This window comes from Bombyx mandarina, chromosome 23 (genome assembly GCF_030267445.1).
Source record: "Bombyx mandarina strain Sakado chromosome 23, ASM3026744v2".
In the NCBI taxonomy this organism is placed as follows: domain Eukaryota; kingdom Metazoa; phylum Arthropoda; class Insecta; order Lepidoptera; family Bombycidae; genus Bombyx; species Bombyx mandarina.
The window spans coordinates 15,127,341-15,143,287 of record NC_143229.1 but is presented as its reverse complement, the minus strand read 5'-3'; the positions used below and the strand labels follow the sequence as shown (position 1 = coordinate 15,143,287).

General features: G+C 38.5%; 1 protein-coding gene across 1 annotated transcript in view; it reads right to left on the bottom strand.

The window, feature by feature from the left end:
• Positions 1-15,947, bottom strand: part of Dbx (homeobox protein Dbx) — a 66,938-nt gene that overhangs the window by 33,517 nt on the left and 17,474 nt on the right. The window lies entirely within an intron of this gene.

Sequence of the window (15,947 nt, the reverse complement as noted above, 5' to 3'; positions counted from 1 at the left end):
GGGCAGCCGTTGTAACTATACTTGAGACCTTAGAACTTATATCTCAAGGTGGGTGGCGGCATTTACGTTGTAGATGTCTATGGGCTCCAGAAACCACTTAACACAAGGTGGGCTGTGAGCTCGTCCACCAATCTGAGCAATAAAAAAAATTATAGCTGAAATAGACCAGCTATTTGGAAGTCTAGCCACCCAAAGTATTTCTCGTACTTCTTGTGCGGGCGAATGTCCCGTGGCCAGGCTGTTAGGGCTCCGTTCATATCTACCACGAAATAGTCACGCATTCCCACTAGTGCCATAACCATTAGGATTGTCTTTATTCTTATAAAATTGCTAGTATCCTGTTTTTGGTACTCGCTTAACACCAAGCCCACTGAGTTACTCGCCGGATCTTCTCACTGGATCACTATTCCAATCCCGTGGTAGATTCTGCAAAGCACTTGCTAGGGCTAGTGTTAGCAAACTCTCTCAGGTTGAGCCCGTGAGCTCACCTACCGATCCGGCTGTAGCTGGAATAGCCTCTTAGGCTACCAACGAATAGGTAGGGGAAAAAAATAACATCAAATGGGCCAAGCGGCTATCTACACCATTAGATGTGGCCAAAGTTAGAAATGCAAGTGAGTCACGTGTATTTGACAACAAAAATAAAAGTCACGAAAAATCGGGGCAATTGTCAATGTCATAAAAAAACAAACGAATCTAACAACCATACAGCCTAAATTGAAATAAATAAAAAAATAACCTTAATAAAAAACCTTTAGCTTGTATTTATTTAACTAGCCCGAGATTATTAAAAGCGTTTAAGGTAATCCGAGGGTAAGCATCCCTCGGAGGAGGGAAGAGGCGTTGCGTCGGAAAACTTCCGACTTAAAACGCCCTTAGCGATTTTAAACGTTTCCCGGTGTGATTTTAATTATTTCATTATATTAATACGGGGGTTTCGATTTGATTTTACGATTAGGGATTAGAATTACAATTGGGTTTTTTTCGAAGACGCACTGATCTTGAGGCTATAATTGACGTTTTTGTCAGTGAATAATTGAGATTGACGAACACAGATATAAGCAATAATCCAATAAACATTATGGCCCAGTTGAAATCACATTCGTCATCGACCGCTAGGGGTGTTGCTCCAACTCCACATAAATCTAACTTTTACACTATCGAGAACATTAAAAAACTATCACTAAGCATACCAATAACCTACACGCTTTCTTATTACATTTACATAGCTAATGACATGGGGACTCGTAGTATTGAGGTTCAACCCAAAACCACGACTCAGGACGAGTGGGCTCAAGTTAATTGTAATAATTTTTTTATCTGTCCGCCCACAAACATCTACTACTGGACAGAGGCTTCACCCAATTCCGTCACAACTACCCGTCCTGCCCTATCGGCATCCGGTGAATTCTCGGGACCTTAAACAAGTCCTCCGTCCACCTTGTGAGAAGTCCTACCCATCAAGTATGTGGTCGCCACTTGAGAACTTTTCTGCCCCAGCGGCAAGTTCTACAAGCAATATACCCTGTGCATTGTCACTTTAACCTTGCAATAATTTAGGATATCATCATCGAAAACTCGTCATCTATCAACAGCTTAATAACAGTCGTATTAAAATATGAATGAATTTAAAGAACATAAAAATTCAATATTAGAATTTCAATTCGCTTCCTTTACCACAACATTCTCGCGAACGTTAAATGTTGAGGCCATTCAATAAAAAAGCATTAGATTCCTAAAATATAAAAACTTTTAACATGACCAAAAAGCAAATACAATATCGTAAGAAAAAAACCGCACCCATATTTTTTTAATTGCCAAATAATGGACAATAACTATAACACGCTCATTTAAACAACAATAGGAATGCAACACTTGAGAAAACAGAATTAAACCTTAGTTTTTATTGTGCGATAAAAATGAACAACAAAAAACCATAATCCATAGCAATAATACGAGGTAATTTTGATTCTCGAATACAATGATCGTGGATCCCTTTGCCTTTTTTATAATCTGTGATGTTGCGGCTTTTGGCGGGAATGTTTTTTTTGCAATCATAAAACTATTTTTTGTTATTTCTATCGTATTGTTCTCGTTAGTGTTTATTGCTAACAAATACATTATTAATGTGGTGTTCAGTAGTTAAACGCGCCTCGTCAACACAAGGCGTGAATCTGGGCTCAAACGTATAAGTTTTAAATGTTATTAATCATAGCGTGAATGTTGGTGGATAGCTTTTATTATTACCATTACGACATTTGTAAATGGCAATCGAGTAGATAGGTATTCTTTTTTTTTTAAAGATTACATGGGTGGACGAGCTCACAGCCCACCTGATTTTAAAGGGTTACTGGAGCCCATAGACATCTACAACGTAAATGGGCCACCCACCTTGAGATATAAGTTCTAAGGTCTCAAGTAGGTATAGTTACAATGGCTACGCTGCCCTTCAAACTGAACGCATTACTGTTTCACGGCTGAAATAGGCAGGGTGGTGGTACCTACCCGTGCGGATTCACAAGAGGTCCTGCCACCAGTAATTAGGCCAATTATAATTTTGCAGGTTTGATTTTTATTACACGGTGTTGTTCCTTCACCGTGGAAGTCAATCGTGAACATTAATTTATTGAGTACGTATTTCATTAGAAAAATTGTTATCAAAAATAAAAAATCACGATGCGGCACCTCTAAATATTAATATTAAGAGCTCATACTTTACCAGAATTTTTTTTTTCGTTATCTTGGACGATATTTTCGTAGTACCTATCTAAAGAAAAAAAAAAGGTTTATTGGCCCACCCTAATGCAATTATAATGCAACTTAAAACAAAATTAAAAATGCAATGCAAAAAATGCAAATTAAAACAAAAGTATTCGAAACCTCAGAAATAATATAATGGCAAATAAAAAAGCGCTAGATTACCTACGTATTATGCTTTTAAAACACAAAACTTCTCCGTCTGTGTACGCACGTCACTTTAAAATAGGGCCGTAATATTGACGCTACACAAAAATAGCGTTGTTAATTATAACGGCTATTGACCGGGCGCCGCGCTCGCGCCCGGAGTGCGAAAATAATTGATACGAACGAGGGACACTGTGTTTATTGAAAATGAATTTTTGCGGTGTCGCACGCGGGGAGGCGCCGCCGCGGGACCACTGACTCGCAATCAAAAACAATATTGCTTCCGTAAAAATGATTTAAGCATTTTATCTATAAATTAATACGCGAATCAAAAACTTTGTAGCCCTTTTTACGAAAATTACGCAGCTGAAGGAGTACACTTATAGAGAATATAGAGAAGGAGTGCAGAATATAAATATTTTGTATAATTATGCATAAAAAAATACATTAAATCAATAAATAAAAACATTACACACACACTACCATGTATTTATTAAACGCTCCTTTGTTTATTGTCAAAAGTTAGTTATTGTTTAAAGTCTGTGCTCAAATTGAGAATAGATTAATATTGTTTGTCTTTAATATTATTCGTCCATAACGTAGTCTTGGCGAAATCTGTGATTATAGAAGTATAATAGTCTTTGGCAATAGAACCATAATGATGTTCAAGCTTATAATTTCAATTAATTATTTTCGAATATCGACTGCTGGAGGACCACTAATTAGTATAGATATATAGAGAGGTTGCGGTCTTAGTGCTCGCGCCATGGAAACTGCATCATGGAAATGGAAATTGAACGTAGTCTCCTTATTCGTTGGGACACAGGTACCCGGCTAACCGCAAGCAACAGGATAACAATGGATAGCATGTAGATGCTGATGTCGGCACTCAAACGTTTTGCCCAGTCAAGCCGTGAAGATGAGATTGTAATTCAACTCGATACGGGCACTATTTAACGGTCGCGACACAACTATCGATTCAAAACTGTATCCGTCAGAAGAATTGGCATGAAGTACGGCATTGCGATTCTTCTACATCTATATTTAAATTTTAACTGAATATTTGTAACGGTAAAATGTCGCAGTGGCTTAAAGAAAGCTTTTTTAACACATGCTAATATTATAATTTTGAAGTCAGTACATACCTACAGTATATCCATGAGAAATGAAAAAAAATGAAAAAAAGAATGGATTACTGAAAATATAAAACAATTTTTTAACCAAGTTAACTCAAAAACTGCTCGTCATATCTTTGATATAATTTAAATGGAACCATACAAGAAGCACTGGCTTTCAAATAAAATAAAAAAAGAATTTATTTATCTAACCACTGTCTGTTAAAATGATTTCAAATCTAACGTCTAACGTTATTGTAAATAAATAGCGTGCTATTATTCTGCTAATCTAATGCTTAATTCACTATCCATCTTCCTCGACACAACGTCCTCATTTGCAACTAGTCCTACATACGACTGAGTCGATCAAACGACGTGTATACATTGGCGTACACGTGTCGCGATAAAACAACGGCAGCTATTAACACGTTGACATTAATACGCGTTAATGTTTAACCGAATTGTCTGCTCTGCGGTTGCCTGCTGCTGAAATACGAACATCATTACGTTTCCGGCGCGCTCGACGTGACGCTATTAAATTAACAACGTTGCGTTGCAATAACGACAACGCAACGCTTATACGCTTACTGTGAACTCTATTTAGATTTGACACATACCCGACTTGCTGTGGCGGTAATAGTGACTGGTGAACAAAATGGCGGAATTAAATAATTTATTCGACTTGAAAAAATCTGAAAGATTTTTATTAAAGGTGGTCGTCGTCTTATGAACGTCTATGAAATCGCTCTGGTGTGTATAATACCGTAATACGGCTATGCCCTTCGTCAAGCATTAGCGTGGTTTGAAGTGTGTCATATCCGATCTACCATACAATTAAGATTTGGACCTTGTGTACCAATGTGAACTGCGGCATTTACGTCCGACTCTGGACTCCGGTAGCCGCTTAACACTATTAGCTCATTCATCTGGAAAAAAACACGAAAAAGGCCTTATGTTACAAAAATGTTTTAATGCCATTGTGGGACGTATAGGACGGAGGGAAGATCTTCCATCGAGCTGGTGATTTTTCTCGGTATACCGACGGTCCCGATGTTGTTATTCGGAACTTGTATTATAAGCAAGCTTATCTTGAAAATGTCGTAAGCTAGATTCGGGCATCTGTCAAACATCTTGTGTTGTATAATGGCTACCCGCGACACCATCAAGCGGTGGTAAATATTACCCAAATCAATTTATGTATTGTGGTTGTTCGCCTTCATTGTGAAACTAAATATTTTGCTGTTAGAACGCTTCGCCAGTCTCAATCTTTCGCTTAGATCCTTAGTTGAGCCAAACATAATCTATTAAATTAGAAGTTTTCACTTTACAACAAAAACCAATTCATACCACTTGATATGTTAAGGCATTTCAGTTTAGTGTGGTAATGTCAATACATCTTTACGAATAGAAGTTTTAAAATATTCATTCAGTAGAATCCTTAATCCTGTTTTGCATGTTAAAGTTTAAATGATTAATAAAGTTATAGTTTTCGCGTTAATTACGAGTTGACGTCGAATACGTAAACAAAGCTAGAAATAACAAATAATTTTCTTGTTTTGTATTTGGTACATCATTCTCAGGTCTCTTGCGGTATAACGTACTAAATCGCAGACAGACTTCTGTAATTTACATTAGGGGATGTGAAACTTGGTTCTTTAGGGTAGCGGTACGAAATTGCTTTGTTTGCATTCAACGTTTTTGGCTATAATGTAATATATTTTCTAAATTTTTTTTATAATTTCCTTCATTTGGAATATCAATTTAGTTATAGTCAACATTTAAAGTGCCAATTCTCCTCTCTATTTTAGCTAAAAGCAATTCAGACGTTCTGGCTTCAAATGCCTCTAGTCTCCTTGCGGATTGTGACTTTCATCCAACCTCTATGGACTGAGGTGACTTAACGCCAAGTGAGACGTGATAATAACGGGCAACATCAATCCTCATCCAATAATCAAAGAAAGCTTTTGAACGTAACTTGATTTAAATGAGCTAAAGCTAAATTAAGAGCTTTGAATTATTTTGGAACACTTTTTTTATGGCCCTTGTAGGCAGACGAGCATACGGCCCACCTGATGGCGAGTGGCTACCGTCGCCCATGGTCGTCAGCAATGCCAGGGGTAGACCCAAACCCCTGCCTACTATGAACTACTTTTAAATTAAAGAACACACGAACAAAATGTTTAGCCTTAATAGACACTAAATACGGTCAATTGACTTTATTCTTAGAGACATTAATTAAAATAGTAGTTTACGTTAAATTAAAATTACTTATTAGGCTTATTCAGCTATATTGTAATCCTAGTATTATGCCGAACCCGGGTTTCGCTACGTAACATAAAAAAAAATAGATACTCACTATTGCGACTCCATTCTCTATTTAATAGCTCCCTAGATCCTCACTTAGTATTAGTGCCAGGGTACATTTTACAGAGCAACCCATTTATGGTATTATCTATGGAGCAATCATCGTTCTCACACAATGAAGACTAATCGTTTATTTTGTCTTTTTAGACTTACCAAAGTATAAAATTCAAAGAAAACTATAATATATCACCGGAATCGCTTAAGTATAGCTTCGTCCCTCTTACATTCGACTTTACAGAAACAACACGCATGTCTTAACTAAAATAATTAATTAATGAACTTACTTCATCATCGTTTAATCGGCTATTTAAGCGTTAATTCGTTATAACGGTCAATTATAACGTTTATATGCGTGGCACGCGCGACGCCCTTTCATTTACTAGAACCTTCTGTGACTATGTTTATCCAACACAAATATTATTAATAATTTTTTTATTGCTTAGATAGGTGGACGAGCTCACACCCCACCTGGTGTTAAGTGGTTACTGGAGCCCACAACGTAAATGCGCCACCCACCTCAAGATATAAGTTCTAAGGTCTCAGAATAGTTACAACGGCTACCCCGCCCTTAACACCGAAACGCATTACTGCTTCACGGCAGAAATAGGCAGGGCGGTGGCACCCACCCGCGCGGACTCACAGGAGGTCCTACCATCAGTAATTACGCAAATTATAATTTGACGGGTTTGATTTTTATTACACGATGCTATTCCTTCACCGTATAACACGGAAATTGTGATATAACAATCTTATCTATATGTTTTATTAAGCACAGTGAATATTCTACCCGATGATATGTAGGCGAAGTAAAATGTCCCTTAGAAATAAGGTGACACTCTACAAAACCTGCATACGCCCAGTCATGACCTATGCAAGTGTAGTGTTCGCTCACGCGGCCCGCAGTCACTTAAAATCCTTCCAAATTATTCAATCCCGTTTTTGCAGGATAGCTGTCGGGGCCCCGTGGTTCGTCAGGAACGTCGACCTCCATGACAACCTGGACTTAGAGTCCGTCAGTAAGTATTTACAGTCGGCGTCGATGCGCCACTTCGATAAAGCGGCACGACACGAGAACCCTCTCATCGTGGCCGCCGGTAACTACATTCCCGATCCTGCGGACAGAATGGAAAGCAGTCGAAGTCGCCCAAAACACGTCATTTCGGATCCTCCCGATCCACTAACGGTGCTTCTAGGTACTTCAAGCACCGGTCACCGTTCTCGTCGAACCCGTCGCTTGCGACGAAGGGCTCGACGAGTAAATTAACTCTCAGACACAGCCCACTGAGTTTCTCGCCGGATCTTCTCAGTGGGTCGCGTTTCCGATCCGGTGGGAGATTCTGCGAAGCACGACTCTTACTAGGGACAGTGTTAGCATCGTCGTCAGGTTTCAGCCCCGTGAGCTCACCTACTAGTTAAGGTTCCGCTGGAATAGCCTCTCTAGGCTACCAGCTTAGGTAGGAAAAAAAAAGTGAATATCGCCTTATTTGGCTTAAAATTGTTATTATTTAAGCATTTGATGTTTATTCGGTCGCCATGTTGACAAGTGCCGACAATAATAATGTCCTAAATTTCACCTCCATACCTGCAACACTCTTTCCACGCTAAGGACCTAGAAATTGAATTTGCGCACGCTCTAGCGTTTAAAAATATCAACGCCTTTCGTTAATTTCTTTAACGTTTAAGTGGACAGTTAAATAAATAATAGTTTAAAAAAACTAACAAAATACGCTTTTATAGAAAATCCAGCTAAAAAATAGAAAATAAATTTTAATAAATTGGAATTAAAAATAGTGTAAGTAAAAATGATTTTATTGTAAGAAAGCGTGGGGTGCTTTTCAGGATATTATCAAAAAAACCCTTCTACTCATAAAAGGTTTATAACTACTGATACCATGCACCCCACGTAATCTATATAATAAAAATGAATTGCTGTTCGTTAGTCTCGCTAAAACTCGAGAACGGCTGGACTGATTTGGCTAATTTTTGTCTTGAATTATTGGTGGTCGATAAATATGAAAATGCTCGGAATGAAATAAAAATAACAATTTTGTTTTTCCTTTGATGTGTCCCCCGTCGGACGGATTCCTTTTGTTTTAAGTTTATTTTATACAAAAACTTAGGTCTTTTATTTATCAATTGAGGCACTACGAAGTCTGCCGGGTCAGCTAGTTTTACAATAAAATCATTATTTCTTACACTATTATGAATTAAAAATTATTAAAATTTATTTTCTATTTTTAATTGATTTTCTATAAAAGCGTATTTTGTTACTTTTTAAAATTTTTTAGTTGAATATAAATTTTTTCAGTGTTTTTTTTTTAAATTGAATTGTCATCGGTCCTTAATAAGTATGCCAAATTTCGAGTTAATCCGAAGTTTTGAAGGGGGTCAAAATCATCTTCAAAGATTCCGATACATACATACGTCTGAAGCTAATAAAAGCTTACTAAAATGACCCTAGAACTGTCTATCAATACCTAACGAGTCGGTATGGGATACCTAAGTGAATTCGCGCGGCTGTCGGTAACGCGAGGACCCCGGTCACGGGTGGAACAACCATTCAGAGCACCTGCCCACAGAGCTCGTTCGCGACTAAATCGACTATACATTCAGTTTTTATTTCCATTCAAGATCATGGGATATAAATCGCTAGAGTGTTTTATGATTTGTGTTATTAGTTGTCAGGGTGCTGGAGGGGGTTGGGTTGTTCCGTGTGCAATTGAACTATTTGTTATTGCTGTAAGGCATCCTGTGCCAGTTTTGGTGGCTCATGGATTCCATGATACACAGAGCACGGCCTCACCATGCTCTATCGCTGAGAAAACTCCAGATAGAATACCGTAAGTTCCTTTTTTTTATCGCTTGCCTGGGTGGACGAGCTCATGGCTCACACGATGCTAACTTGTTACCAAAGCCAATACAAATCTATAACGTAAATGCCGCCACCTACTTTAAGATATGAGTTCTAAGGTCTCAGTTTTCACAGTACAACGGCTGCTCCGCCCTTCAAACCGAAACGTATTACTGTTTCACGGCAGAAACAGGCAGAATGGTGATACCCACCCGTGCGGACTCACAAGAGGTCCTACTACCAGTAATTACCCAAATTATAATTTTGCCGGTTTGATTTTTATTTGCGCTGTTATTCCTTCACCGTGGAAGTCAATCATAAACATTTTTTAAGTATCTACGTATTATTTAACGGGTGTCGCAAATTTTGAAGAGGAAAACACAACCCGACAGCGGGGAAAACCGCCTAACTGCAGGATTCTGTTTGCGCTACTAAAATACCTTCTGTGGAACGTCGCTCGATTGATATGACCTCGTAACTGCGCGATCCTCAAAATAAAATTTCAATACAAACTCAAACAGTATATTCGACCCCAAATCCGAAAGTACGGATCACTTAAGGTCTAAAATGCGCTTTGAAGGCGCCATAATCCTTAGGGTCAGCTCGTTAGGGCTGTCAAATGTTTTTTTTTACTCCGATTTGTACGATAGTGAGCAATGTCATATTCTATCACTATTAACGACTAAGACATTTTTAAAGTTTAAGTTGAATATCAATTTGTAACTACATTACCTAGAAAGCTATCTCGATTTTGGCGTGATCCAAACCTCAATGAATATAATAGCTTTTTAATATAAAGAGTATAACATCCATCCACGAAGGGAGCAGATGTGTGCTGTGGCCAGAATAATTAGATCAGCTATAATAGCTATATCTTAAGCTACTTGACGGGCCAGGTGTGAAATAGTACGCTCAATCACGGCCGACAAAATCTAAAATTATTTATAAGGAAAACTATCAGTTCGTCTTCGGGAACCATGGAAAAATTGCTACCCAATTAAAAACTTACTCCATTACAGACAAAAATACCATAATCACATTCTTAATAGGTTAAGGACCGGAGCGGTATCTGTGGGTGGATACTATTACTTTGCCAAAACCAAACTAGCGGTCCCTTGGGACTGCCGCAACTCACCTGCCTAGAATACCCCTGACTGCAAGTTTTCTATTGAATATGTAAGAAACGCGGACCCCCATGGCTCATCTAGGCCAGTAGCTACAAAATAGTGAAGGGGAACTATTCAACAATATAGTTGCATAATCAAAAAACTAAAAGTAGGAATAGCTTGTTTGACTAATATTATCCATATGCATTTAATTACTTTTGGCAAAAATCGTTCAAAAATCTCGGTCCTCAACCTATTAAATACTGTGAACTCCACTTCGTCACAACACAATGCTAGCGACAACCCTGGCACAGATCTGTTCGCAATAATATCGGCGAGTCGTTTGAGATTCAAATATTATCGCAAGATGGCGCCCGATGACATGTTAATATCGGGACCGGGGTGCGATATGCATAATTTTATATCTTGTCGATAAACGAAACGCGCTTTTTTCACGTAACACACTCGGATTGTACGTGGAGGAAATTTTGACTACAATTTTATCATGTGTATGCGTGGGACTAAAACTGTTATAAATATAACGTTATATAGGTAGGTATATAAGAAAAACTAACAGTTAACAGTCTATTAACGAAAACGAAGTTAAAATCACGCCTTTAGACGTGTTCTAATGGACATAGGCCTCCCATAAGGAGGAGACTTACATACCCGATCCTGTAGACTGAATGGTAAACAGTCGACGTCGCGTCGCCCAAAACACGTCATTACGGATCCTCCCGATCCATTAACGGTGCTTTTAGGTATCACAAGCACCGGTCACCGTCCTCGTCGAACTCGTCGCTTGCGAAGAACGGCTCGTCGAGTAAATTAGCCTATAGACACAGCCCACTGAGTTTCTCGCCGGATCTTCTCAGTGGGTCGAGTTTCCGATCCGGTGGTAGATTCTGCGAAGCACTGCTCTTGCTAGGGCCAGTGTTAGCAACAGTCCCGGTTTGAGCCCCGTGAGCTCACCTACACGTTAGGGCGAAGCTGAAATAGCCTCTCAAGGCTATCAGCTTCGGTAGGAAAAAAAAGGTGGAGCGACGAGCTGTTTGAGGTCGTGGGAATCTGCTAGATACCGACAACGGGACCAGTCGTTGTGGCGAGGCTTGGAAAGGCCTATCTCTAGCTTGAGAAAGCTATAAGTGTTTTAATTTAATGCTTAGCGGCTTAGCAGAATACGCGCTATAGTTTCCAATGTCGACAACATTCAAAAGTACAATAGGTACAGTTTTATTTCGCAAACAACACTGGTGCGAAAGACACAATATATTCCCTTTCAATTACAATTATTATTATGATAATGAATTTTAATTTTATGCATATTACGCATTTTATTTTTCCGTAACAACATTTTAAGGTTTTATTATAATAGGAAATGCGAATCGGCGACTTCATGTGGAAGGTTTGTTCAATTTACGTGATGAATTTAGAGCGTTTTGATAAAAAATTAAATTAAGTTCCCATATTGAAATAGTTGCTTGATTCCACCATCTATAAATGCTCCGAGTAGCCTAAGACTCAGAATGAAAGTCATGGATGGTCATGACCCTCAGACTCGAGAAGCACTACTTGAAGAGGAGTGAGAAAATATTTCGAGACATCATCATTGTGAATGCTGTTGTCTGTAGCTTAATAAAACATTTATCTCAAATTATTTTCTTAACCTAAGATCTGACCTTCAACTAAGATCTTAGAACTCATATCTCAATGTGGTTTTTACGTTGTTGATGTCTATGAGAACTTATTAGGTGGGCACGAGCTCGTCCACCCACTATCTAAGCAATAAAAAAAAAAGTCGATCTGGGCTGATCTCCTCCGCCTTTCCCGTCACAATTATCATTTCTGAATGTTTTCTAAACTGTGACATCTGAATTAATTTCCTTTTTGGTACATACATAATTCGAATTCTTTAAATTTCCACTAAGAATCATAGCTGTTTCAATCTCATTTATCAAATAATATATTTAAAAAAACATCTGAATCCTAGAAAAATAATAAATCGTAAAAATAGCATATTTCAATTAGAGAGTTATAAAAACGTTATTGGTTATAACGGTCTATTGGATGGCACATCTTAATTCACTAACACAGAGTCGCCGCCATATTGCGGAGTTTTTCAATAAAACTGGCGCCATCTGGCGGAGCACTTAAGCGCGGGCGGGCGAAAAGGACGCACTTACATGTAATAAATGAGCCAGACAGAGATAAAAACACGGAGACCCCCGACCAGCGAAATTAATATATCCTTTTCTTAATATTTTCGTTAGACACAATCCCTTTATTCTTTTATTATTGATGCTAGTGTTCCAAGGCTTTTATATTAATATATTTTTATGTGTTCGTCAGCTATTAAGCAATTACGGTTCGCGCCAATACATTTGGCGGACATCTTAGTAGGTATCTCTGTTGTTAGTTACAGATTGATTTGTAGTTAACTTTTTGAAGTTTATCCCGTGATTAGATCGTGAATCGGCGAATTTAGTATTAGTTACAATGTGTAACCATTTTATTAGTTGCTATAGATAATTTAGGCGTTATTTAGGTAGGTACAGTTAAGTCTGACAATCACTTTATTGCTTTTTTTTTAGTAATGTTTATTTGTAAAATTAAGGGATTAATGTCTGTTATTTAATCTTATCTTCACTGTCTGCTCTATGTCTCGCTAAGAGTGGAAACTTGTACGGTACCTATTGAGCCGTTTGTACCTATCTAAAATATACATATTTATTAATGTGTAAGGATATGATAGACAATTTTTTTCAATCCTTTCTATTGACCTCGAGGGGTCATGCTAGATTTACCGAGCGAGTAGGTGAGCTCACGGGGCTCTAACCTGAGGAGCTCTAACCTTCGCAACGGCTAACACTAGCCCTAGCCAGAGCAGTGCTTCGCAGAATCTACCACCGGATCGGAAACGTCAGTCAACGCTGCTTGTCTATATCAGTATCGAGAGGAAATTACGTTCCAGAAAAAAATATCTGCATCAGAGAGATCAAGAACTGGTGATGTTCTGGACTAAAGGATTAGACGGCTGGTGCACTCGTATCGAAGCGCGTTCTGTTATACGGAATTGAAAAAATATCTTTTAAAAAAAGATTTTATTGACGAAATGAATATATAAAAGATTTCACGACGATTAATGACGGCAACCGTGCCGTGTGGAATTAGGAATAGGACTGACTGGATAGGCAGGGGATTGTTCTCTAATAAAAGATCATAACTGCTGATGCTATTCGGGAAAGGTGATGATGAAAGGAAAGCTAGGAGCCAGAGGGTATCATAACAGTTCCATGGTCCTGAGGAATTATTTGAAATAATTTTGTCATCTCGTGTCCCAGGGCAACGCTCACCAACGAAGCAGACTTCATTCATACTTCCTAGAACCGCTTTTTATGTAAATCGCACTTAATACAGAAATGTCTGTGACCACTGTTAGTAGGTAAGTCCTCTTGTGAGTCCGCGCGGGTAGGTACCACCACCCTGCCTATTTCTACCGTGAAGCAGTAATGCATTTCGGTTTGAAAGGTGGGGCAGCCGTTGTAACTGTACTGAGACCTTAGAACTTATATCTCAACGTGGGTGGCGCATTTACCTTGTAGATGTCTATGGACTCCAGTAACCACTTAACACCAGGTGGGCTGTGAGCTCGTCGACCCATTCTAAGCAATTAAAAAAAGGTAAAGAGGTCATTGTATGAAATTCTTCCTGCGCCACGACTGCACTATAGATAGCACCGTTCGTCGATAATACCATTCTCACGGATGGCTTGAAACCTCTGGGTCTGCGGATGGACTTCGATTCGCTCTGTATTTTTTACCGTATATTCCACGGGGAGTGCTCTGAAGAATTGTTTGAGATGATCATCTATTTTCTATCATCATCCATACTACCTGGAGCCACTACGTTCATCCACAGTGCGTTTCCAGAGATCTTATTTGGCACGGCTCTGGAACGAGCTGCGCGGTGTTTTCTGAGCGCTACGTGTCTTACTTCAAAAAAGGTTTGCAGAGAGTGTTCAACGTTAGGCAGCGGCTTGGCTGTGCCCCTGCCATTACTAACATCCATGACCACCATTGCCCACAAAAAGCAAAAAAACTTCTTCTTCTTTCGAGAAACTAAATTTTAATTTATATATTTATTATAATTTATATATGTTTATTATAATATTTTTACTGGTGGTAGGACCTCTTGTGAGTCGGCACGGGTAGATACCACCACCCTGCCTATTTCTGCCGGGAAACAATAATGCGTTTCGGTTTAAAGGGTGGGTCAGCCGTTGTAACTATACTTGAGACCTTATATCTCAAGGTGGATGGTGCATTTACGTTGTAGATGTCTATGGGCTCAAGTAACCACTTAGCACCAAGAGGGCTGTGAGCTCGTCCACCCATCTAAGCAATAAAAAAAACACGCGTCGACTGCTGTGTTACTTTGCTCAACCGACACAATAATTAAGGGATTTTAAATCGAATCATTAGGTGCTTGTGATGAAAAGTGGATAATGTACGATAATCCGAAGCGCTTTTTGTAATGGCCGGACCCTGGAGACCCAGCTAAATCCTGCCCTAAACGAAAATTTACTCAGAAAAAGTTACTTGTCAGTGTTTGGTGGACTACCGCCGGTTTCGTTTACTACAGCTTTCTAAAATCTGGCCAAACGATTACGGCAGATATCTATTGTCAGCAACTGCAAACCATTAAGGAAGAACTAGCTACAAAACAACCGAGATTGGTCAATCGCTATAGGCCACTGCTGCTTCACGACAACGCAAGATCACATACTGCACAACAAACAACCACTAAGTTAGATGAGCTACATTTGTAATGTCTGCGACATCCACCATGTTTCGTGGTCCTTGCTCCAACAGATTACAATTTTTTCCGGAATTTGGACAACTTCTTATAAGGAAAAAATTCAAATCCGAAACAGCAGTCCAAACCGCCTTCAGAGAGCTATTGATTCTCGCCGCCATAGTTTTTTTAGCAAAAGGAATCAATGAACTACCTATGAGTTAGTGCATAGATAACAACAGTGCATACTTTAATTAATTAAATATATCTTACAAAAAAAAAGGGTTAATATATTCCTCCCGTACAAAACGCCAATTTCATATGCAAGGACCTAATATAATTTGTCTATAGTCTAGTCTTGGCGAAATCTGTGATTATAGAAGTATAATAAATCTTTGACAATAGAATCGTGTTATGTTATGCCCCTCACACTAGTACCTAAGTCATATATCAATTCTCATAAACACATAATGTACCCTAACTCTTAGTTCTTAAGTTCTAAATCATGTTACTATATAACATACTTATTTCCTCATGTTACTAAATCATATGTATATTGTTTACCTTACTTCAGATCTTCATTTGGAATTAGAACATTATTTAATATTGTATTCCTTTCACATCAGTAAAATTCCGTCATTTACTAATTGTGTCCTTACGGATTCTAAATATGTTTACCAATAAGGTTCATAGTCTAAATGACTCATTTACTAATTGTTTAGTAAATACTATTCATGTATAAATTCTCTTTCTCCTTGAAACTTAGCAGTTCGTCATCAATCTTCAAGCTCATAACATCGTAACTCTGTCCGT